Genomic DNA, 22,671 nt, shown 5'->3' on the forward strand with positions numbered 1-22,671 from the left:
CAGTTTTCTGATGAGCAGGGTACTCTGACAAGAGGGAAAGTTTTGGAAGATGCTGAAGGAGTACCTTACCGTACTAGGGTCCTCTGTAGCTTACGATTATTGGGAATCCAAGCTAGACACTTGGCAAGAACTGTCTCTCTATGCCTTTTGAGGTCCTGGCCTGCCCTGCCGCTATGGCTCACCCACCTGTCAACTGAAAATTACAGACAGGATGACTTTTGTTTAAAAGTGCACAAGGACTGGATTGGGAGAGACCTCTGTACACCACCAGATGACAGCAGCGGAACTTAAACTCAAATCCAGTGTTTTTTTTTCTGGTCTATTTCCATGCACCCCTTCCCATCCAAACATGGGTATACGCTTCAGGATTTCTTGTTTTTTTGTGTCACCCTCTTCCACTACCACCATATCAACTTGGTGATCATGCTACCCTTGCTATAAATTTTTTAAGAGTGTTTATTATGCTTGAATTGACAATTTTTAGAGACCTACCTCAAACATTCTTTTATATATTTTATGCAAATCCCAATTAGTGATAATGTATCACCTCAGGACATAGAGAGATTCCAGCATGAATTTCATAAAAATTTAAATTTTATTAATACATACTTAAAAGAAAATAGAAAAGGGAAGCTAAAAATCAGGGTGGGAATAAACCTCCAAACAGGGGATGTGTTTACATAAAAATAAGGCTGTGCCCCCTAGCTACTTTAGTATACATCTTGTTTTGCCCCAGTAGTCTGACAACAACAACTAAGTTTTAGATGCCAATATTTCACCCTTGTGAATAGCATACAGTGGGGAAAAAAGTATTTAGTCAGCGACCAATTGTGCAAGTTCTCCCACTTAAGTATTTGGTTGCCTAAAAACATGCAAGATTTCTGGCTCTCACAGACCTGTACCTTGTTCTTTAAGTGGCTCCTCTGTCCTCCACTCATTACCTGTAGTAATGGCACCTGTTTGAACTTGTTATCAGTATAAAAGATACCTGTCCACAACCTAAAACAGTCACACTCCAAATTCTAATATGGTGAAGACCAAAGAGCTGTCAAAGGATACCAGAAACAAAATTGTAGCCCTGCACCAGGCTGGGAAGACGAAATCTGCAATAGGCAAGCAGCTTGGTGGGATGAAATCAACTGTGGGAGCAATAATAAAAAATGGAAGACATACAAGACCACTGATAATCTCCCTTGATCTGGGGCTCCACGCAAGATCTCACCCCGTGGGGTCTAAGTGATCACAAGAACGGTGATCAAAAATCTCAGAACCACACGGGGGGACCTAGTGAAGAATGACCTGTATAGAGCTGGGACCACTGTAACAAAGGCTACCATCAGTAACACACTGCGCCGCCAGCGACTCAAATCCTGTGGTGCCAGATGTGTCCCCTGCTTAAGCCAGTAAATGTTTGGGCCCATCTGAAGTTTGCTAGAGAGCATTTGGATTATCCAGAAGAGTATTGGGAGAATGTCATATGGTCTGATGAAACCAAAGTAGAATTGTTTGGTAGAAAGAAAACTCGTCGTGTTTGGAGGAGACCGAATGCTTAGTTACATCCAGAGAACACCATACCTACTGTGAAGCATGGAGGTGGTAACAGCGTGCTTTGGAGCTGTTTCTCGGCAAAAGGACCAGGACGACTGATCCGTGTACATGAAAGAATGAATGGGGCCATGTATTGTGAGAATTTGAGTGCAAACCTCCTTCCATCAGCAAGGACACTGAAGATGAAACGTGGATGGGTCTTCAGCATGATAATGATCCCAAGCACACCCCCAGGGCAAGGAAGGAGTGACTTTGTAAGAAGCATATGAAGGTCCTGGAGTGGCCAAGCCAGTTTCCAGAGCGCAACCCCATAGAAAACCTTTGGAGCAAGATGAAAGTCCGTGTTGCCCAGCGAAAGGCCCAAAATATCACTGCTTTAGAGGTGATCTGCATGGAGGAATGGGCCAACATACCGCAAACAGTGTGTGCCAACCTTGTGAAGACTTATAGAAAATGTTTGACCTCTGTAATTGCCAACAAAGGATATATAACAAAATATTGAGATGAACTTTTGTTAATGACCAAAAACGCATTTTCAAACATAATTTGCAAAATAAATCTTGCCAAATCAGACAAGGTGATTTTCTGGATTTGTTTTCTCATTTTGACTCTAATAGTTGTGGTCTACCTATGATGTCAATTACAGGCCTCTCTCATCTTTTTAAGTGGGAGAACTTGCATAATTGGTTGCTGACTAAATACTTTTTTCCCTCACTGTATTATCAGTATCAAGACCCAGGGTTATTAACATATGACAAAATAATTAGTATACATCTTGTTTTCTCCAGTAGTCTAACAACAACACAGCTTTAGATAAGTCATTCACCCTTATTAATAACATATAATCAATATCAGGACATGGGGTTATTAACATATGACCAAACAATTGTTAAAACAACACAATGTGGTTGCTGCAGAGTGCAGGTCTTTGTAAGGGTATGTGTCCACGTTCAGGATTGCATCAGGATTTGGTCAGGATTTTTCATCAGTATTTGTAAGCCAAAACCAGGAGTGGAACAATTAGAGGAAAAGTATAATAGAAACATATGCTCCACTTCTGTATTTATCACCCACTCCTGGTTTTGGCTTACAAATACTGATGGAAAATCCTGACCAAATCCTGATGCAATCCTGAACGTGGAGACATACCCTTATGGGCCAATAAATTAACCCCAACATACATAAAGACATAGTGTCAAGCAAAGGGAATAGATAAAGTAAAGACTACATCACCTGAGAATAAAAAAGAAGGTACATCAGGAGGCAAAGACAGCCACACATACCCAACCCTAATGCTGTTTCGCAATAGCTTTTTCCGGGGGTGGTGTCTGCATTTTGGGAGTGGGTATATTTTATATAAGAGGTTAACCAATAAAAAGACATAAAGGATGGAAGTATTTAACCCCTTTCTGTCATTGGACGTACCATTCCGTCCATGTGGGGTGGGCCCTACTTCCCAAGGACGGAATAGTACGTCCAGCGCGATCGGCCGCGCTCACGGGGGGGAGCGCGGCCGATCGTGGCCGGGTGTCAGCTGCCTATCGCAGCTGACATCCGGCGCTATGTGCCAGGAGCGGTCACGGACCGCCCCCGGCACATAAACCCCCGGCACACCGCGATCAAACATGATCGCGGCGTGCCGGCGGTATAGGGAAGCATCATGCAGGGAGGGGGCTCCCTGCGGGCTTCCCTGAGACCCCCGCAGCAACGCGATGTGATCGCGTTGCTCCGAGGGTCTCCTACCTCCTTCCTCGCTGCAGGTCCCGGATCCAAGATGGCCGCGGCATCCGGGTCCTGCTGGGAGGGAGGTGGCTTACCGAGTGCCTGCTCAGAGCAGGCGCTTGGTAAGCCTGCAGTGCTCTAAGTCAGATCGGTGATCTGACAGAGTGCTGTGCAAACTGTCAGATCACTGATCTGTGATGTCCCCCCCTGGGACAAAGTAAAAAAGTTTTTAAAAAAATGTCCACATGTGTAAAAAAAAAATAAATAAAAAAAAATTCCTAAATAAAGAAAAAAATATATATATTATTCCCATAAATACATTTCTTTATCTAAATAAAAAAAAAACAATAAAAGTTCACATATTTAGTATCGCCGCGTCCGTAACGACCCAACCTATAAAACTGTCCAACTAATTAAACCCTTCAGTAAACACCTCAAGGAAAAAAAAAAACCGAGGCAAAAAACAACGCTTTATTATCATACTGCCGAATAAAAAGTGGAATAAAACGCGATCAAAAAGACAGATATAAATAACCATGGTACCGCTGAAAGCGTCATTTTGTCCCGCAAAAAAAGAGCCGCCATACAGCATCATCAGCAAAAAAATAAAAAAGTTATAGTCCTCAGAATAAAGCGATGCCAAAATAATTATTTTTTCTATAAAATAGTTTTTATCGTATAAAAGCGCCAGAACATAAAAAAATGATATCAATGAAATATCGCTGTAATCGTACTGACCCAAAGAATAAAACTGCTTTATCCATTTTACCAAACGTGGAACGGTATAAACGCCTCCCCCAAAAGAAATTCATGAATAGCTGGTTTTTGGTCATTCTGCCTCACAAAAATCGGTATAAAAAGCGATAAAAAAATGTCACGTGCCCGAAAATGTTACCAATAAAAACGTGAACTCATCCCGCAAAAAACAAGACCTCACATGACTCTGTGGTCTCAAATATGGAAAAATTATAGCTCTCAAAATGTGGTAACGCAAAAAATATTTTTTGCAATAAAAAGAGTCTTTCAGTGTGTGACGGCTGCCAATCATAAAAATCCGCTAAAAAACCCACTATAAAAGTAAATCAAACCCCTCTTCATCACCCCCTTAGTTAGGGAAAAATTTTAAAACGTATTTATTTCCTTTTTCCCATTAGGGTTAGTGTTAGGGTTAGGGCTAGGGTTAGGGTTGGGTCTAGGGTTAGGATTAGGGTTAGGGCTAGGGTTAGGGTTGGGGCTAGGGTTAAGGGAACAGTTAGGGTTGGGGCTAAAGTTAGGGTTGGGGCTAAAGTTAGGGTTAGGGTTTGGATTACATTTATGGTTGGGAATAGGGTTGGGGATTAGGGTTAGGGTTGTGTCTGGGTTAGAGGTGTGGTTAGGGTTACCGTTGGGATTAGAGTTAGAGGTGTGTTTGCATTAGGGTTTCAGTTATAATTGGGGGGTTTCCACTGTTTAGGCACATCAGGGGCTCTCCAAACACGACATGGCGTCCGATCTCAATTCCAGCCAATTCTGCATTGAAAAAGTAAAACAGTGCTCCTTCCGAGCTCTCCCGTGTGCCCACACAGGGGTTTACCCCAACAAATGGGGTATCAGCGTACTCAGGACAAATTGGACAACAACTTTTGGGGTCCAAGTTCTCCTGTTACCCTTGGGAAAATACAAAACTGGGGGCTAAAAATAATTTTTGTGGTAAAAAAAAAGATTTTTTATTTTCATGGCTCTGCGTTATAAACTGTAGTGAAACACTTGGGGGCTAAAAGTTCTCACAACACATCTAGATAAGTTCCTTGGGGGGGTCTAGTTTCCAATATGGGGTCACTTGTGGGGGATTTCTACCTTTTAGGTACATTAGGGGCTCTGCAAACGCAATGTGACGCCTGCAGACCAATCCATCTAAGTCTGCATTCCAAATGATGCTCCTTCCCTTCTGAGCTCTGCCATGCGCTCAAACGGTGGTTCCCCCCCACATATCAGGTATCAGCGTACTCAGGACAAATTGGACAACAATATTTAGGGTCCAATTTCTCCTGTTACCCTTGGAAAAATACAAAACTGGGGGCTAAAAAATAATTTTTGTGGAAATTTTTTTTTTATTTGCATGTCTCTGCGTTATAAACTGTAGTGAAAACTTGGGGGTTCAAAGCTCTCACAACACATCTAGATGAGTTCCTTAGGGGGTCTACTTTCCAAAATGGTGTCACTTGTGGGGGGTTTCTACTGTTTAGGTACATTAGGGGCTCTGCAAACGCAATGTGATGCCTGCAGACCATTCCATCTAAGTCTGCATTCCAAATGGCGCTCCTTCCCTTCCGAGCCCTCCCATGCGCCCAAACGGTGGTTTACCCCTACATTTTGGGTATCAGCGTACTCAGGACAAATTGTACAACAACTTTTGGGGTCCAATTTGTTCTCTTACCCTTGGGAAAATAAAAAATTGGGGCGAAAAGATAATTTTTGTGAAAAAAAATGATTTTTTATTTTTACGGTTCTGCATTATAAACTTCTGTGAAGCACTTGGTGGGTCAAAGTGCTCACCACACCTATAGATAAGTTTCTTAGGGGGTCTACTTTTCCAAAATGGTGTCACTTGTGGGGGGCTTCAATGTTTAGGACATCAGTGGCTCTCCAAACGCAACATGGCGTCCCATCTCAATTCCTGTCAATTTTGCATTGAAAAGTCAAACGGCGCTCCTTCCCTTCCGAGCTCTGCCATGCGCCCAAACAGTGGTTTACCCCCACATATGGGGTATCGGCGTACTCAGGACAAATTGTACAACAATGTTTGGGGTCCATTTTCTCCTGTTACCCTTGGTAAAATAAAACAAATTGGAGCTGAAGTAAATTTTTTATGTTCATTTTTATTTAAACATTCCAAAAATTCCTGTGGTCCCTAAAAAAAAATGGTGATGTAAAAATGAGAAATTGCTGGTCAACTTTTAACCCTTATAACTCCCTAACAAAAAAAAATGTTGGTTCCAAAATTGTGCTGATGTAAAGTAGACATGTGGGAAATGTTACTTATTAAGTATTTTGTGTGACATATCTCTGTGATTTAATTGCATAAAAATTCAAAGTTGGAAAATTGCGAAATTTTCAAAATTTTCGCCAAATTTCCGTTTTTTTCACAAATAAACGCAGGTAATATCAAAGAAATGTTTCCACTATCATGAAGTACAATATGTCACTAGAAAACAATGTCAGAATCACTGGGATCCGTTGAAGCGTTTCAGAGTTATAACCTCATAAAGGGACAGTGGTCAGAATTGTAAAAATTGGCCCGGTCCATAACGTGCAAACCACCCTTGGGGGTAAAGGGGTTAATACTGGTTAGTTCGTGTTCGTAGTGGGAGTGCCACTGCATTCACCGGAGTGCTGCAGTTGTATCGGCGCATCGCGCACCCACTTCCCACCTCGTGATTGAAATGTTTACTTTTGGTACGACGCTCAGTCAACAGATGCTGCCGCCTTCTCAAGAATCACAAACAGAACAAGAACACCTGTAAGTTACTGAAAAATACATGAAAAGGAATGAAAAAGGGGGAAAATTGCAAGAAAAAATAACATGTAGAAAAAATAAAAGAAATAATATAAAACCTAAAAAAAATGTTTCCCAAAAAGGGCCAGCCTAGGATACACACTCCCTAATAATGGGGAAAAATGTTTTCTGAGGCCCTCCGCTGCACCTCTTCAAAGGGATAATAGAATGCCTCCTTCAAATTTTTGGCATCCCTTGCACTTAGTGCATACAATTTACCAATGAAGGAGACCGACTCCTTAGTAATAGGAAAAAATGTTTTTCTGTGGATCCACCTGCTAGTTGAGGGAAAAATGTTTGAAATCAAAGGAGCCGATGGGTTCTATTAGTATATGATCCAGTGCCTTGTGAGCTGTCAGGTGGTTGTCACATAGGAAGTTCTCACACTGCAAAAAAAAGTTTGTACAGTAAGTACAGAAGATCCTGGTATCCTCCATATCAGGCTGAGTAGATGTGAAATGCTCCACTATAGTCCCCAGTATGTTTGATGAAATAACAGTCCTTGATGCTGCTACATTAAACTGATTGCTTTTTTCAGGGCTACTTTAAATAGATTGCGTTCACCATTGACTTCCATTATACTCATTACTTGGGTCAAGCACATGAGCCTTACGATTTGCTCAACTCAGCATTAGGTATGTACTCCAAAATAGTACCAAGAGAAGCTTCCACTCATCCCACAGAAAACAAGCCCTCACTCAGGTCCATCATCTTGCAGTCGAAATATATGGAGTTTCCACATTGCAGATAGGTCAAAGGTTCTGGAAAAACGACAAGGCTTCCACCCAAAGAAAACCTGTGCTCATAAAGGCCCAATCGAGGTGGAGCCAGAGCGTGCCTCATTGTACATAGCTTCCCCAAAGTTTGTCATTACTATAGAAGGGAGAGTTGACATAACATTAGGAATGGTGCGAGTCTCCAGAAGCTCAAGCTGGGCACAACCTATAGGGCACTAAACTGGCAAATGTGCACTCTGCAACACTAGTTGCATGCTGATTTCTGGAAAACACCTGTGCAGTCATAATAGTTGCAACCACACCTGAGAGGGGTGTAATTTGTAAAATGGCTTCATTTGCAGTTTTGGCACTCTCGAGGCTTCTCAAATGTCACATGGCACCCGCAAAGCATTTTAGCCAAAATTGCACTTCAAAAGCCTAGTAGCCCTGCATTTTTGCAGAGCCCTACAGTAGTTTCTAACCACATATCGGTTACTTGCATGTGAAGGAAAAATTGCACAACAAATTCTGCTGTTACCCTTGTGAAAATATGTAGCTAAAGTAACATTTTGGTAAAAGAAAACATTTTTTTCTAATTCCTGTGAAGTACTTCAAGGGTTAACAAACTTTGAATGTGGTTTTGAGTACCTTGAAGGGTGCCGTTATCATAATGTGGTCTTCTTTGAGGGTTCTCTGAAATATAGGCACCTCCAAGTCACTTCAGAACCAAAGTGGTTCACTATAAAAGAAAAAAGTACGTTTATTGAAAAATTGCTGCTGAACGTTTAAGTGTTTTAACATGCTAAAAAAAGGGATTTCAGAAATGTTGCTGTCTTGAATTTGATTTGTAGTAAATGTTAGTAACTATATTTCATATTTTTATATCCTGACAGAGTTGAGATATTTCTGAGAAGGAGTGAGCGTCTTAAAACAAAACCACAACCCTGCTATAAATTTAACAAATTATTTCCTGCATTTTACTTTCGGCGAGACGGTAAGATGTATATTTGTGTGTGTTTGTTGTACCTGTTGTACATGGGTGCGAAGAATGCCTACTAGATAGAGAATATATTAAATTGTAACTTAGCATTGTGTTCTCTTACGTAGAAAGTTGGATTGATTCATATGTTTTGTAATCACCATAGTGCCATGGGAGGAACAGCTTGATAGCTTGCGGCAGGATAGGGCAGTTCTGCTAAACTACAGACTGACCAGTCCAGACATCAAAATACATGGTAATTAGGGGTGAAAATTACGTGTAAAAATACAGTAACCATATTCCCTATTTTCTTTAGTATCACAAAAAAAGAAGGTGGCAGGCTTCTGGTGTGACCTACCTGATGTGTAGCCTGCCAGCCGTTGCTGTTGTGTGCTTACAGTCACTGCCCTAAGTCCTGTGAGCGGTGACTGTAAGAGCTCCGGGCACAACCTGCATGACTGAAAGCCAGTGACTCTCAGGAGAAGCAAAGATCACACTTTCAGTACAGCGACTAAGAACCTCCAGAACACTATTAACCTTCAACTTAACCCTATATCTACAGGTTAATAGTGTTATAGGATCCTTAAAGGGAAGGTGCCGCAATTTTGTTTTTGTATTAAAAATGATTGTTTATATAAACAATTACTTTTAATACAAAATTATTTTTAACTTTAATATCTTTTTTATTATTAATTATTTTTGCAGCCACTGGGCGCCGCCATTTTCCTTTGCAGGAGTGTAAGTGTAGCTGCACGACAGTTACACTCTGCAAGTACGGCAGCTCTGGGCATAGGAGTCAGCGGTCGGCGTCCGAACCCATACCTATCATTGAGCTGCTCCCTGCTGTGATCTGGCAACGCCCCCTGGGCTGTCTCCACATCACAGCAGAGGCATGAGGTCGGCGCCATCTTTCTTCAGCCCACAGTGGAGTGTACTTGTGAGCTCCCCAGTGACTTGAGAGCCGGGCTGTTGGAGGGGCAGCTCCATCTGTCTCACCTGCACACTGTCAGTGGCCGTTCCCTATCCCCTTCTCTGCTGCCTGGTGTGTGGCTGTGATCTCTAGAATCCCTAGAGAGGATGAAGTGCTGCAGTCCATTGTCCTTATCATGCAGAGAGGTAACAGAGGGGGGAGGGGAAGAGTCTCTCTGTGCTGCTAGCAGCCACTGATCAAGGACATCAGACCGTGGTGTATCTATTACTATACTGTGTGATACTGACTGCTGAGCCGTGTACCTAATCCTCTGCTGTGTGATACTGACTGCTGAGCCGTGTATCTAATCCTCTCCTGTGTGATACCGCCTGCTGAGCCATGTACCTAATCCTCTCCTGTGTGAAACTGCCTGCTGAGCCGTGTACCTAAACCTCTCCTGTGTGATACTGACTGCTGAGCCATGCATCTAATATTCTCCTGTGTGATACTGACTGCTATGCTGTGCATCTAATCCTATCCTGTGTGATACTGACTGCTGCCCTGTCTATCTAATTCTCCTGTGTGATACTGACTGCCGCCCTGTGTATCTAATCATATCCTGTGTGATACTGACTGCTGGCCCGTGTATCTAATCCTATCCTGTGTGATACTGACTGCCGCCCTGTGTATCTAATCCTCTCCTGTGTGATACTGACTGCTGGCCTGTGTATCTAATCCTCTCCTGTGTGATACTGACTGCTGGCCCGTTTATCTAATCCTCTCCCGTGTGATACTGACTGCTGACCCATACATCTAATCCTATCCTGTGTGATACTGACTGCCGGCCTGTGTATCTAATCATCTCCTGTGTGATACTGTCTGCGAGCTGTGTATCTAATTCTATCCCGTGCTGAGCTGTGTATCTAATCCTATCCCATGTGATACTGACTGCTGGCCCGTGTATCTAATTTTCTCCTGTGTTATAGTGTCTGCTGAGCTGTATATCTAATCCTATCCCGTGTGATATTGACTGCTGAACCGAGTATCTAATCCTCACCTGTGTGATCCTGACTGCTGAGCCGTGTATCTAGTCCTATCCTGTGTGATACTGACTGAGCTGTGTATCTAATACTATCCGGTGTGAAACTGACTGCTGAGCTGTGTGTCTAATACTCCTATGTGTGATACTAACTGCTGGGCCGTGTATCTAATCCTCTCCTATGCACTCCTCTCCCCCCCTGTTATGTGTGATCTATATAGCGGTATTATGTGAGAAGTGAATGGCGGTATTATGTGTGAAGTATATGGCGTTATTATGTGAGAACACTATGGCGTCGTTATTTGCGATCTATATGATGGTATTATGTGAGAACTATAGGACAGTATTATGTGTGATCTGTGTGGCGGTATTGTGTGAGAACACTATGGCAGTATCATCTTCACCCCACCCCCCCCCCAACCCCCCCGTGGCTACGATCGCTCTGATTGGCTGTTGAAAGTGAAACAGCCAATCAGAGCAATCTGTAATATTTCACCTATGTAAACTGGTGAAATATTACAATCCAGCCATGGCTGATGCTGCAATAGCATCTGCCATGGCTGGAGACCCCGATCTGGCCCCCCCACGACTAGCGACGGCGATCTGCAGCCGCCGTCAGTGTTCCCTACCCCTCCGTCCTGCCCTAAGCGCCTTCCTCTCCCCTCCGCCCCCCTCCGCTGTCCGATCGCACCCCCCCATACTTACCTAGTCCCGGTGTCCCTCCCAGTGTCCTCGGTCTTCTCGCATGGGCGTCGCCATCTTGGAAAATGGCGGGCGCATGCGCAGTGCGCCCGCTGAATCTGCCGGCCGGCAGATTCGTTCCCTGTACATTTTGATCGCTGTGATAGGTTCTAGCACAGCGATCAAAATAAAAAAAATAGTAAATAACCCCCCCCCCCTTTATCACCCCCATAGGTAGGGACAATAATAAAATACAGAAAATATATTTATTTTTGTTTTTCGGGTAGGGTTAGGGGTAGGGTTAGGTGTAGGGGTAGGGTTGCACTTAGGGTTAGGGTTGCACTTAGGGTTGCACTTAGGGATAGGGTTGCACTTAGGGATATGGTTGCACTTAGGGATAGGGTTGCACTTAGGGCTAGAATTAGGGTTAGGGTTAGAATTAGGATTAGGGTTACAATTAGGGTTAGGGTTAGAATTAGGGCTAGGGTTGGAATTAGGGTTAGAATAAGGCTATGTGCACACGGTGCGGATTTGGCTGCCAATCCGCAGCGGATTGGTCGCTGCGGATTCGTAGCAGTTTTCCATCACGTTTACAGTACCACGTAAACCTATGGAAAACCAAATCCGCTGTGCCCATGGTGCGGAAAATACAGCACGGAAACACTGCTTTGTATTTTTCGCAGCATGTCAATTCTTTGTGCGGATTCCGCAGCGTTTTACACCTGCTCCATATTAGGAATCCGCAGGTGAAGTCCACACAATAAACGCTGGAAATCCACCGTAAATCCGCAGGTAAAGCGCAGTGCATTTTACCTGCAGATTTTTCAAAAACGGTTGGAATTAGGGTTAGGGTTGGAATTAGGGTTAAGACTAGGGTTAGGGGTGTGTTGGGGTTAGGGTTGGGATTAGGGTTAGGGGTGTGTTGGGGTTAGTGTTGGGAGTTAGAATTGAGGGGTTTCCACTGTTTAGGCACATCAGGGGGTCTCCAAACGCGACATGGCGCCACCATTGATTCCAGCCAATCTTGCGTTGAAAAAGTCAAATGGTGCTCTCTTCCCTCCGAGCCCCGACGTGTGCCCAAACAGTGGTTTACCCCCACATATGGGGTACCAGCGTACTCAGGAGAAACTGGACAACAAATTTTGGGGTCCAATTTCTCCTGTAACTCTTGGGAAAATAAAAAATTGTGGGCTAAAAAATTATTTTTGAGGAAAGAAAAATGATTTTTTATTTTCATGGCTCTGCGTTATAAACTTCTCTGAAGCACTTGGGGGTTCAAAGTGCTCACCAAACATCTAGATAAGTTCCTTTGGGGGTCTAGTTTCCAAAATGGGGTCACTTGTGGGGGGTTTCTACTGTTTAGGCACATCAGGGACTCTGCAAACGCAATGTGATGCCCGCAGAGCATTCCATCAAAGTCTGCATTTCAAAACGTCACTACTTCACTTCCGAGCCCCGGCATGTGCCCAAACAGTGGTTTACCCCCACATATGGGGTATCAGCATACTCAGGAGAAACTGGACAAGAACTTTTGTGGTCAAATTTCTCCTGTTACCCTTGGGAAAATAAAAAAATTCTGGGCTAAAAAATTATTTTTGAGGAAAGAAAACTTATTTATTATTTTCACGGCTCTGCGTTATAAACTTCTGTGAAGCACTTGGGGGATCAAAGTGCACACCACACATCTAGATAAGTTCCATTGGGGGTCTAGTTTCCAAAATGGGGTCACTTGTGGGGGGTTTCTACTGTTTAAGCACATCAGGGGCTCTGCAAATGCAGTGTGACGCCCGCAGAGCATTCCATCAAAGTCTGCATTTCAAAAGGTCACTACTTCACTTCCGAGCCCCGGCATGTGCCCAAACAGTGGATTACCCACACATATGGGGTATCAGCGCACTCAGGGGAAACTGTACAACAACTTTTGGGGTCAAATTTCTCCTGTTACCCTTGGGAAAATAAAAAAACTGTGGGCTAAAAAATTATTTTTGAGGAAAGAAAACGTATTATTTTCATAGCTCTGCGTTATAAACTTCTGTGAAGTACTTGGGGGTTCAAAGTGCTCACCACACATCTAGATAAGTTCCTTTGGGGGTCTAGTTTCCAAAATGGGGTCACTTGTGGGGGGTTTCTTCTGTTTAGGCACATCAGGGGCTCTGCAAACGCAACATGACGCCCGCAGAGCATTCCATCAAAGTCTGCATTTCAAAACGTCACTACTTCACTTCCGAGCCCCGGCATGTGCCCAAACAGTGGATTACCCCCAAATATCGGGTGTCGGCGTACTCAGGAGAAACTGGACAACAACTTTTGGGGTCTAATTTCTCCTGTTACCCTTGGGAAAATAAAAAATTCTGGGCTAAAAAATAATTTTTGAGAAAATAATAATTTTTTTTTTAATTTTCACGGCTCTGCGTTATAAACTTCTGTGAAGCATTTTGGGGTTCAAAGTGCTCACCACACATCGAGATTAGTTCCATGGGAGGTGTAATTTCCAAAATGGGGTCACTTGTGGGGGAGCTCCAATGTTTAGGCACACAGGGGCTCTCCAAACGCGACATGGTGTCCGCTAATGATTGGAGCTAATTTTCCATTCAAAAAGCCAAATGGCGTGCCTTCCCTTCCGAGCCCTGCCGTGCGCCCAAACAGTTCTTTAACCCCACATATGGGGTATCAGCGTACTCAGGACAATCTGGACAACAACATTTGGGGTCCAATTTCTCCTGTTACCCTTGAGAAAATAAAAAATTCCGGGCTAAAAAAATCATTTTTGAGGAAAGAAAAAATATTTTTTATTTTCACTGCTCTGCGTTATAAATTTCTGTGAAGCACCTGGGGGTTTAAAGTGCTCACTATGCATCTAGATAAGTTCCTTGGGGGGTCTAGTTTCCAAAATGGGGTCACTTGTGGGGGGAGCTCCAATGTTTGGGCACACAGGGGATCTCCAAAAGCGACATGGTGTCCGCTAACGATTGGAGCTAATTTTCCATTCAAAAAGTCAAATGGCGCGCCTTCCCTTCCGAGCCCTGCCGTGCGCCCAAACAGTTCTTTAACCCCACATATGGGGTATCAGCGTACTCAGGACAATCTGGACAACAACATTTGGGGTCCAATTTCTCCTGTTACCCTTGAGAAAATAAAAAATTCCGGGCTAAAAAAATCATTTTTGAGGAAAGAAAAAATATTTTTTATTTTCACTGCTCTGCGTTATAAATTTCTGTGAAGCACCTGGGGGTTTAAAGTGCTCACTATGCATCTAGATAAGTTCCTTGGGGGGTCTAGTTTCCAAAATGGGGTCACTTGTGGGGGGAGCTCCAATGTTTGGGCACACAGGGGATCTCCAAAAGCGACATGGTGTCCGCTAACGATTGGAGCTAATTTTCCATTCAAAAAGTCAAATGGCGCGCCTTCCCTTCCGAGCCTTGCCGTGCGCCCAAACAGTGGTTTACCCCCACATATGAGGTATCAGCTTACTCAGGACAAATTGGACAACAACTTTCGTGGTCCAGTTTCTCCTTTTACCCTTGGGAAAATAAATAAATTGTTGCTAAAGATCATTTTTGTGACTAAAAAGTTAAATGTTCATTTAAATGTTCAACACCCTAACCCTAATTCTAACCCTAATTCTAGCCCTAGCCCTAAGTGCAACCCTAGCCCTAAGTGCAACCCTAGCCCTAAGTGCAACCCTAGCCCTAAGTGCAACCCTAACCCTAAGTGCAACCCTTGCCCTAAGTGCAACCCTTGCCCTAAGTGCAACCCTTGCCCTAAGTGCAACCCTTGCCCTAAGTGCAACCCTAGCCCTAAGTGCAACCCTATTCCTAAGTGAGCCTAATTCTAACGCTAACCCTAGTTCTACCCCTAACCCTCACCCTACCCCTAGTTCTAACCCTAGTTCTAACCCTAGCGGAAAAAAAAATATTTTCTTTATTTTATTATTGTCCCTACCTATGGGGGTGATAAAGGGGGGGTTCATTTACTATTTTTTTTATTTTGAGCACTGTGATAGGTTTTATCACAGTGATCAAAATGTACATGGAACGAATCTGCCGGCCGGCAGATTCGGTGGGCGCACTGCGCATGCGCGCGCCATTTTGGAAGATGGCGGCGCCCAGGGAGAAGACAGACGGACTCCGGGAGGATCGGTAAGTATGAGGGGGTGGTGGGAGGGTGGATCGGAGCACGGGGGGAGCAGACAGGAGGACGGGGGAGCAGACAGGCGGACGGAGGGGAGTACGGGACTGAACGGAGGACCGGGGAGGAGATCAGGGGGGGCGGCAGATCTGGATTTCCAGCCATGGCCGATGATACTGCAGCATCGGCCATGGCTGGATTGCAATATTTCACCATTTTCATAGGTGAAATATTGCAAATTGCACTTTCAATAGCCAATCAGAGCGATCGTAGCCACGTGGGGGCAAAGCCAACCCCCTGGGCTAAAGTACAACTGTCCCTGCAGATCGGGTGAAATTGGAGTTAACCCTTTCTGCAGGGACGCGATCATTCCATGATGCCACATAGGCGTCATGGGTCGGATTGGCACCGACTTTCATGACGCCTACGTGGCGTCATGGGTCGGGAAGGGGTTAACAAACATCAAAAAGGAAGGAGGAATTCAGCGAGGAGACTTGTAAACATTTTTAAATCTTAGCTTTTAACTGAAGCAATATAAAAAGCTCCATTAAGAACCAGTAGGCTATTGACAGTACAGAAAGGAGGTCCCTACCTATGCGTTTCAGCGGAGTGTCTTAATCATGGTTTGTTTGCTGTCTGACGTGCAGACATTTTAAATTAGTAAAGTTCAAATGGTGGGTGTGACACAATTTCCTGTGAAGCACAATGCCAAAAGACAGATATTTTCTTTCTGGAAAAAACAAGTATTCACTTAATATACAGGGTGGGCCATGTATGTCGATACACCAATATAAAATGAGAACGGTTGGTGATATCAACTTCCTGTTTGTGGCATGTGGGAGGGGGAAAACTTTTCAAGATGGGTTTTGACCATGGCGGCCATTTTGAAGTCGAACATTTTGGATGCAACTTTATTTTTTCCAATGGAAAGAGGGTCATGTGACACATCAAACTTATTGAGAATTTCACAAGAAAAGCAATGGTGTGCTTGGTTTTAACATAACTTTATTCTTTCATTAGTTATTTACAAGTTTCTATTTGTTTACAGCCATTGACATGGCTCAGAGGTTAACACGTGAGGAGCGGTAGAAATTGTGTTGATGTCTGGTGAACTCAGTACCCGGATCACTGCAGCAGATTTCAATGCAAGACACCCTACGCAAGAAAACTGTCACCATTCCCATTTGATTTAGGTGTATCCATATAAATTTCCCACCCAAAAAAGTATGCCTCATCACTGAACATAATGTTCTTTGTAAACTGAGGGTCCTGTTCCAATTTTTGTTTTGCCCATTCTGCAAATTCAGCTGACATGTCCCAAGAAAGATGTGGGCTCACCACCGGAGCCCACATCAAAGAGAGGGAGTCCGACATTACGTAAATGTACGCCCGATGTCGGAAAGGGGTTAAAAAGAGTTTGTAGCATCTAGTGTGTTATAGAGGCCTGATCCAAGGTTAAAAAGAATAATGTTTTTTTCTACAACTAACACTATACAGCACACAATAGAAGAAGTCTCGCACTCAACTTAAGTATAGAATTTTTTCTCAGGTTTTATTGGTATTGAAGTAGCACTGGAGAAACGTTTCAGCCTATATTAGGCTTTCGTCAGTCACTACAACGTTCAAAATGAAAACAAAAATATAGTATAATACAGTGTACAGATAACACCCAATACGTATAACAAAACAAAGTATTTACAATTCATAAAGCAGAGCCATATTTCTGAACTATTACAAGATCCATAAGAGTATAACCGAACACAATATTCTCGCTGAGCATAAAGATCTGCCAACCAAATGTGAGAAAGACATAACGGGAGAAACACATACCGTACTGTATCTTATCAAAGTGTGTGGACGGTTCCAATTGTCTAGACACAGATGTTGCGTGTTGCCTGAAAAAGGCGTGATAAAGGAAAATAGTCATTCACAGCTGTGAGACGTGAGTGTATAGCTGATAGTACATGGTGGTACTCACAAAAAGTAGTCGCTTGTGGAAGCATATGTTGCTATATGGATGGGGACCTGTGATAAACTGTGGAACAAAGATGGTAATATAAAAGGAATGTGGATATGTCTACATAGTATAAGGCCATATTCATACTGGGGACGTCCTCCCTATTTTATATTTACCTCAGGTAACGATGCCCAGATGCAAGGTAATGGCTTCCCAGGGAGACCTATTAGTGGTTTGTGCCAGCTGGTAAAAGGACATAAGAGGGCTGGATGTTACATAAAGTAGGTTACCCGTTATACGGTCGTGGTGGTCAGAGGTACCTCATACCTGGAGGGGAGCCGCTGTGGGGAGATGCGTTCCTGGCAGACACGGTATCCACCGCTTGTCTGTAACCATGTGGGAGCGGTGCTGTTTTTATCCCTGGGTATGAGTCATATACATGCGTTCTGACCGGAAGTGACGCTGTATAGGACCGGCCAGACCGGAAAAACATGGCCCTGCGTGTCAGCCAGTGTGGATGCGTTCCACATTGACAGCGGTAATGTATCTAGCAGAATCGCTAGACATTACGCTGTGAGCAGTATGTAAGCTGCAAGTTGTGACGGCCGATGTGTGGGCATATGAACAATGGTATTATTATATGTATAAAGCTGGCACCTTGTTATAATAAGAATGGGATGGGCGGACCTGAAAGGAGGTGGAGATAAAAGGATGGGGGCGTGCACCAGTATGTGTGGTAACTGTGCTTGAACCACAGGGGGGCACAGTGTGTACCAGAGTGGGTGTGATTATATAAATAGCCATATAATTAGTAGGGCGTAACATGCAGGCCATAAGAAACGCATGGTGTTACATAGAAGTGAAGATGAACATACATAACACAGTGTCAACGAACAGGATGGATCTCTAGGTGGTCCGTGGTGCATAGTGGCACAGTGACAAGTGATTGATCCGGTGCAGATTCATGCTGTGTCAGCCATCGTTAATATAGACGATTCTAAAAGATAAAAATAAATGTCAATCAAACATGTCATGTTACATATGTAATAGAAACATTATGAAAACATACTAAGACACCACGATCAATAACGTCCTCAGACGAAAGCGGACAACTCGTATTCCCTGTTGAGTCCTTTTGGGGATAGTGTGTCTAAACAGTGGATCCAGTATGCTTCTCGTTTTTTAAGCATAAGTATCCTATTACCCCCCCTGCGTTGTGTGGGGACATGTTCTAAAACTTGAAATTTTAGCTGTGAGATACTGTGTCCCGATGTGTGGAAGTGGTGGGGTAATGGTAGTAGGAGATTATTGCAGCGTATAGTGGATTTATGTTTGGACACACGATCTCTAATGGGTTGTGTCGTCTCTCCTACGTACAGTAAGCCGCAAGGGCATTTAATTACGTAAACTACGTACGCTGAACTGCACGTGAAAAATCCTCGAATTTTAAACTCCTTCCCGGAGTATGGATGTCTGACCACGTTCCCTTTCAATACGTTATTACATTGGACACAATTTAGGCAGGGAAAGGTACCTTCCCTCGGTGTGCTCAAGAAGCTCTGTCTCATGACTGATTTGGTGCCAATATCTGCCCTAACAAGGTTGTCCCTCAGACTCGGGGCTCTCTTGAAGCAAGGAAGGAAGGGTTGTTGAAATTCCCTGACCTTAGGAAAGGCATTGGAGAGAATTGACCAATTGTTACGTATCGCCCTGTGTAGTTTGTACATGTAGGGATGGAATGAATGTACAAAGGGGATGCGTGAGGTGGTGTCCATTCTTGGTCTACTGGTGGCGGTTCTAGATGTTTCTAGAACGGATGAGGGATAACCCCTGGCTTTAAACTTTTTTGTCATCTCTTGTATTCGTAATTCCCTGGTGTCACTATTGGAGACTATGCGCTGTACCCTTTGATATTGTGCTTTGGGTATGGATTTCTTGGTTGATGGGGGATGGAGACTTTGAAAATGTAGGAGACTGTTGCGGTCTGTGCTCTTAGAATATAAATCAGTGCTAAGGAGACCACTAGTGTCCTTAATCACCATAGTGTCCAAGAAATTCATGTTCCACCTATGGTAGTTCATGGTGAATGAGATGCCTGGCCAAGAGGTGTTCAAAAAAGATAGAAAGGTATGGAGGGTCTCCTCCGAGCCCCGCCATATACAGAAGACATCATCTATATACCTTTTCCATACGATGACATTCTCCCTAAAGAGGGGGTTCAAATATATGCTACTCTCCTCAAAGTGGACCATATACGCATTTGCATACGGAGGTGCTGCGTGTGAGCCCATCGCGGTCCCCCGTTTTTGAAGATAGAATGTATCTTCAAACAGAAAAAAATTTGAGGTAAGTATGGTTTTTAGGAGGTCAATACATAGTGATGTCTGGTCTGTGTCTCTATTTGTGTTCTCAAGTAAGTGGCGGACAGAGTTGATACCCTCCTCATGGGGAATTGAAGTATATAAATCCCTCACATCCAGGGTCACCAAGAGGGCGTCCACTGGAATGGTGTTAATTTCACCTATCAGTCGTAGAAAGGAACCTGTGTCAAGTAAAAAGGATCTTGACTCTTGTATAAGGGGGGTGAGTATCCGTTCGACGTATCTTGCCAAAGGTGACAATATAGACTCTGTGGAGGCCACTATGGGTCTCCCTGGTGGGTTTTCGAGATTTTTGTGAACCTTAGGGAGTGTATAAAATACAGGTATAATGGGACCCTTCCTTCCTTGCTTCAAGAGAGCCCCGAGTCTGAGGGACAACCTTGTTAGGGCAGATATTGGCACCAAATCAGTCATGAGACAGAGCTTCTTGAGCACACCGAGGGAAGGTACCTTTCCCTGCCTAAATTGTGTCCAATGTAATAACGTATTGAAAGGGAACGTGGTCAGACATCCATACTCCGGGAAGGAGTTTAAAATTCGAGGATTTTTCACGTGCAGTTCAGCGTACGTAGTTTACGTAATTAAATGCCCTTGCGGCTTACTGTACGTAGGAGAGACGACACAACCCATTAGAGATCGTGTGTCCAAACATAAATCCACTATACGCTGCAATAATCTCCTACTACCATTACCCCACCACTTCCACACATCGGGACACAGTATCTCACAGCTAAAATTTCAAGTTTTAGAACATGTCCCCACACAACGCAGGGGGGGTAATAGGATACTTATGCTTAAAAAACGAGAAGCATACTGGATCCACTGTTTAGACACACTATCCCCAAAAGGACTCAACAGGGAATACGAGTTGTCCGCTTTCGTCTGAGGACGTTATTGATCGTGGTGTCTTAGTATGTTTTCATAATGTTTCTATTACATATGTAACATGACATGTTTGATTGACATTTATTTTTATCTTTTAGAATCGTCTATATTAACGATGTCTGACACAGCATGAATCTGCACCGGATCAATCACTTGTCACTGTGCCACTATGCACCACGGACCACCTAGAGATCCATCCTGTTCGTTGACACTGTGTTATGTATGTTCATCTTCACTTCTATGTAACACCATGCGTTTCTTATGGCCTGCATGTTACGCCCTACTAATTATATGGCTATTTATATAATCACACCCACTCTGGTACACACTGTGCCCCCCTGTGGTTCAAGCACAGTTACCACACATACTGGTGCACGCCCCCACCCTTTTATCTCCACCTCCTTTCAGGTCCGCCCATCCCATTCTTATTATAACAAGGTGCCAGCTTTATACATATAATAATACCATTGTTCATATGCCCACACATCGGCCGTCACAACTTGCAGCTTACATACTGCTCACAGCGTAATGTCTAGCGATTCTGCTAGATACATTACCGCTGTCAATGTGGAACGCATCCACACTGGCTGACACGCAGGGCCATGTTTTTCCGGTCTGGCCGGTCCTATACAGCGTCACTTCCGGTCAGAACGCATGTATATGACTCATACCCAGGGATAAAAACAGCACCGCTCCCACATGGTTACAGACAAGCGGTGGATACCGTGTCTGCCAGGAACGCATCTCCCCACAGCGGCTCCCCTCCAGGTATGAGGTACCTCTGACCACCACGACCGTATAACGGGTAACCTACTTTATGTAACATCCAGCCCTCTTATGTCCTTTTACCAGCTGGCACAAACCACTAATAGGTCTCCCTGGGAAGCCATTACCTTGCATCTGGGCATCGTTACCTGAGGTAAATATAAAATAGGGAGGACGTCCCCAGTATGAATATGGCCTTATACTATGTAGACATATCCACATTCCTTTTATATTACCATCTTTGTTCCACAGTTTATCACAGGTCCCCATCCATATAGCAACATATGCTTCCACAAGCGACTACTTTTTGTGAGTACCACCATGTACTATCAGCTATACACTCACGTCTCACAGCTGTGAATGACTATTTTCCTTTATCACGCCTTTTTCAGGCAACACGCAACATCTGTGTCTAGACAATTGGAACCGTCCACACACTTTGATAAGATACAGTACGGTATGTGTTTCTCCCGTTATGTCTTTCTCACATTTGGTTGGCAGATCTTTATGCTCAGCGAGAATATTGTGTTCGGTTATACTCTTATGGATCTTGTAATAGTTCAGAAATATGGCTCTGCTTTATGAATTGTAAATACTTTGTTTTGTTATACGTATTGGGTGTTATCTGTACACTGTATTATACTATATTTTTGTTTTCATTTTGAACGTTGTAGTGACTGACGAAAGCCTAATATAGGCTGAAACGTTTCTCCAGTGCTACTTCAATACCAATAAAACCTGAGAAAAAATTCTATACTTAAGTTGAGTGCGAGACTTCTTCTATTGTTCACTATAAGGATTTGGGCACCTAGTCTCTGCACCATATTATAGCAGTGCACACGGTGTTTTCTTTATTAACACTATACAGCACGCCATATTGCAACTTTGAATTTACTGTTGCTGAAATGGGCCATTTTTGACACTGCAAAGGATGAGCCAACTCACGTAATCTGCCAACTTTGCAAAAAAAAAAAACTGAGTTGAGGTAAAAACTGCAATAATTTGACTACTGCAGTATGAACCTTCACATGCGCAATCAACATGCTTTAGTGTTGGAATCCCACTGCGCGAAAATGCGGACCAGCAGACATGTCGCCCAATCAATCGCCACTGCTGCTTCTTCCTCTTTCACTGTTACTGTGCCTACTATTGAGATGCAGGTATTTGACTGCAGAACCTCACGTTCTTTACAAGGTCGTGTCATGCTGACTGAGCGGTCACCTTCAGCTGAAACGGACGCGGATATACCTGTTTTTTTTACCAATCTTAGAGAACGATCACACCAGAAGTTTCTCAATCCACAGTAACATCTCCGCTTGCACCTCTCACGGTCCAGCAGTTTGTCTGGTTCCACCGTACTCTGCCCTCTCACATCACAGCAGCCAGCCCACGGTTCCGCTGTTGTGGTCATGGAAAAGATTGTTT

The 22,671-nt window shown here is 43.7% G+C and overlaps 1 long non-coding RNA gene across 1 annotated transcript in view; it reads left to right on the plus strand.

Annotated features, from left to right (window-relative positions):
- Nucleotides 1-22,671, plus strand: part of LOC143773876 (uncharacterized) — a 71,691-nt gene that overhangs the window by 31,131 nt on the left and 17,889 nt on the right. The window contains exon 2 of the long non-coding RNA XR_013215420.1: nt 8,415-8,515. This is a non-coding gene — a long non-coding RNA (uncharacterized LOC143773876). The remainder of the gene's footprint in view (nt 1-8,414; nt 8,516-22,671) is intronic.

This window comes from Ranitomeya variabilis, chromosome 5, assembly GCF_051348905.1.
Source record: "Ranitomeya variabilis isolate aRanVar5 chromosome 5, aRanVar5.hap1, whole genome shotgun sequence".
Classification (NCBI taxonomy): Eukaryota; Metazoa; Chordata; class Amphibia; order Anura; family Dendrobatidae; genus Ranitomeya; species Ranitomeya variabilis.